We start from the raw sequence: 4201 nt of genomic DNA on the forward strand, positions 1-4201 counted from the left end.
ATGTGTTGACTTTATTCTCAAGCAGGCCTCTGATAGCAGTAGCAAATACAGACAGTATTAGATCTAAACTTACATTTTACCAACTTCCAATTTCAGTAAAAAGAGACTGGCTAGATCTCAGAAAACAGCTCTGATATTATTATTTTTTGGTCAGGGTTGGCTGTGTGCGTATCATTGAAAACAGGAGGGAATCATTGTGCCATTGGGCTAAGCAACATGGAACTCCAAAAACATGATCCACAAGAGAAAAAAATTAACAAATTGAAATTTTTGATCATCTTTCTATTTTACACCCATGAAGCATTTGACAGTGTTCAGAATTCCTATCTTGTTAGAATGGTTTCTCTTTACCTTACCATGTCATTTTAAGATCAGTTTTTGGAGTGCTAGATGCTGTACTGTTTGCTGAGTAGACACTAAGTAAAACAGAGTTATGGCCCATTCCCATCAACACTTGCTACCATTTAGATTTTAAATTTTCGCTATTCTGATAGGTATGTAGTGAGTGATTTCCCACTGTGATTTAATTTGCTTTTTACTAATGACTAATGATATTGAGCATCTTTTAATGTACTCACTTGATAGCCATATATCCTTGATGATATGTTTATTTAAATATTTCATTCATTATACTTTTTAAAAAAAGATTTATTTAATTTTTTAACTTTAGTTTATCCAGAAATCTTTTATTTAAGGTATACAAAATTCATGCATTTCATAAATACAACTACAGGAACATAGTAATTCTTCCCACCCTACCTGTCATCCCACCTGTACTCCCACCCTTCCTCCTCCTCCCTCTCCTAGTCCCATTCTAAATTTTTACTAAAATCTATTTTCAATTAATTTTATACACACAAGATTAACTGTATACTAGGTAAAGAATTCACCAAGTAGTATGAAAAAAAGAAAACCTTCCTGAACAATTGAAACAAGGGCTGTTCAAAGTCATTGCATCTCAAAGTGTCAATTTCACTTCTGTAGTTTACTTTTTAGGTGCTCTGTTAGTTACCACAGATCAGTGAGAAAATATGATATTTGTCCTTTTGGGACTGGCTTATTTCACTAAGAATGATGATTTCCAGTTGCATCCATTTAGTTGCAAATGACAAACTTTCATTTTATTTTTTTTTAACACTGTGGAGTATTCCATGGTGTACATATCTCATAATTTCCTTTTTTAAAAAGATTTTATTTATTTATTTAACAGGTAGAGCTACAGACAGAGAGAGGGAAAGACAGAGAGAAAGGTCCTTCACCTGCTGGTTCACTCCCTAAATGGCTCCTGGGCTGATCCAAAGCCAGGAGCCAGGAGCTTCATCAGGGTCTCCCTTGTAGTTGCACTTGGTCCATTCTTCACTGCTTTCCCAGGCCATAGCAGAGAGCTGGATCAGAAGAAGAGCATCTGGGAACTGAACTGGCATGCATAAGGTATGCCAGCATCACAGGTGGAGGCTCAACCCACTATGCCACAGCTGTAGCCCCCTCCCCATAATTTCTTTATCCAGTATTCAGTTGACAGAAATTTTTTTTATTTTTATTTTTATATTTTCAACTTTATTTAATAAATATAAATTTCCAAAGTATAACAACTGGATTATAGCAGTTTTCCCCCCATCACCTCCCTCACACCTGCAACCATACCATCTCCCACTCTCTCTCTCATCCCATTCTATATCAAGATTCATTTTCAATTATCTTGATATACAGAAGATCAACTTAGTATATACTATGTAAAGATTTCAACAGATTGCACCCACACAGACACACAAAGTATAAAGTATTGTTTGAATACTAGTTTTACCATTAATTCACATAGTACAACACATTAAGGACAGAGATCCTACATGGGGAGTAAGTGCACAGTGACTCCCGTTGTTGATTTAACAATTGACACTCTTATTTATGACGTCAGTAATCACCCGAGGCTCTTGTCATGAGCTGCCAAGGCTATGGAAGCCTCTTGAGTTCACCAACTCCGATGTTATTTAGACAAGGCCATAGTCAAAGTGGCTGAGTAGCAGTGAACTCAGGGGCTGGGGCCGTCCATCCCACTCTGAAACTCCTGCTTGGTCACAACTTTTTCAGCGGCAGTCTGCTTTTCTTTTTCAGTCTCTTCAGGATCTCTGTAGAAGCAGAGATCAGGCATGACCTCCCGGGGTGTCCATGGGAGATGGTACCATGCATGTGCAGAGCCTCTTAGGCCAGTATCCACCACATCAGACCCCCTGATGGGGCTCTCTTGATGGATGGAAATGTCCACATAAGACTGAGGAGAGTCTGTAACACAGAGCCATGACAGAGAGGTTCACAGAAGATGCTTCTGTGAGAGACTGGAACCACCAGAAGCCGTGGTTCCTGGAAGGCTGCCTGGATCTGGTTAGTGAAGGTTCCAGGTGAGAAGCGGCCAGCAATAGGAGTAGCTCCAGTGGCAGCAGCAAACTTCAGCACAGCTCTCTGGCCAGTGCTTTTGGAGGATATCACACTGACATCAGCAGGGTTTTGAATGGCCACAATGGCACGAGCTGCCAACAGAAGTTTCTCCCAGGTCCTCTGCAGATTGATGATGGAGATGCCATCACTTTTCCTATTGTAGATGTACTGTTCTATTTGGAAGTCAAGGTTGGTGCCACCTAGGTGGGTCCCTGCTGCAAGGCATTTGAGGACATCTCCTCCTTCATTTGCAGGACATCAAGGGCTCAGGACATTGTGACAGCTTCCCCTTAAGTTATTCTATGAATCAAAAACAATGCTGTATGGACCCCTTCCTGGGTAGCATGGAAAGTAATTTATATTTCCAAGCAGAATAGGCACACAAGCTCTTGTAATCTCTCCAAGTTTGGTTAAAAAAATATTAAAGATAGTGCCACTGTCAGACTTTTCTTCTAATAGTGAGTCTGATTCCTTTTCAGTTTATTGAAAACTTAACAAAAACAAAGCAATAATAAATATTTCCTTGACTTCTTATACCCTATGCCTAACAAGCTTCCAACTGTTCTACTTTAATAAAATATATTATAGTTGAGAAATTTAGGGTTTCTTTTGAAGGGGAGGCTTATATTTCATATAAAATAAAATACAAATATTATAATAATTTTTTATAAATAGGCCCATACCTTTCTTATAAAGTTAGAGTATTGCAGTGTTAATTCACAGAATGAATGATCCACAATTGAAGGTATCATTTTGATTAAAGGCACATAATCTGATACAAACTGGTTTAAGCAAAAATGAATAGTTGCTAGAAAGTTATTGGGGTATGTCCTGTAAGTAAAGGAAGAGTTGACATAGGAAAAGAAGGCATTTGGAAAGTTCCAGAGACTAAGCAGTAATAGTTTGTACACCTTTCCTTTGGAATACCTGTCACCAAGTAGCCTCAGCTCCAGCAATGCCCAGACTTTGCATCTCTGGATTTATAGGTTTGGATTCTTAGGAGATGGAACAGGATTGGCCACTTTGGTCAGATCTCTACTCCTTGAGCTATCCCCTACGGCTAAGGGAACAAAGTCACACAGAACAGATTTGAAAATGATGACCTGCTTTGTTGAGTCAGGCTCATTCTCAAGGCTGAGACTGATGTGAGCTGGGCAACCCTGCCCAAAGTTGCCTGTTATGGCAACAGATGTGAAGATGATAAAAAACAACCCAAAGTCATATTCTCTCTCTACCCTAAGTGTGTGAGCTTGGTCATGACAGTTAGCCTCCTCTGAGGTCATCAGCTCTTTGAGTAGTGATGGAACTGACTGCGTGTAGCCCTTAGAGGTCTTCATCACAGTTATAAGATGCTTCATATTATGTATTAATTTATAACATGACAAAGCTCTATTTCACTCAATCCTCATGAAAATTATATAGGGTGCATGCTGACTTATTATTATTAATCAAGAGGAAACTAAGACTTATGGAAGTCAGAGCTAGAGAACAACAGAGTCTGTTGCCTACCTTTGAGTTTTTAAGTTGAAGTCTGAGGAAGTGTTAGGGAAGAACGGATCATAGATGGGCTTCTAGAGAGTTTCAGTAAAATATTTTGTTGGAAAAATGGCAGTGCAAGAAGGAGAAATGATATATGCATATTTAGATATTTTTCTTTCCCAATCAGTGGTAACAAAGATCAGAGTTTATTTGTTTAAATCTCTTTTAGGACTATTGAGCCAATCAATTTTGATGGTAGTTACTTACTTTTCTAAATGAAGAAGAAATC

At 38.6% G+C, this 4201-nt stretch overlaps 1 pseudogene; it reads right to left on the reverse strand.

Moving 5' to 3' along the window:
- Positions 1 to 2004: 2004 nt before the first annotated feature.
- On the reverse strand, positions 2005 to 2708 carry LOC133766287 (small ribosomal subunit protein uS2-like; annotated as a pseudogene).
- Positions 2709 to 4201: the final 1493 nt, after the last annotated feature.

Source organism: Lepus europaeus, chromosome 9, assembly GCF_033115175.1.
Source record: "Lepus europaeus isolate LE1 chromosome 9, mLepTim1.pri, whole genome shotgun sequence".
NCBI classification, from domain to species: Eukaryota; Metazoa; Chordata; class Mammalia; order Lagomorpha; family Leporidae; genus Lepus; species Lepus europaeus.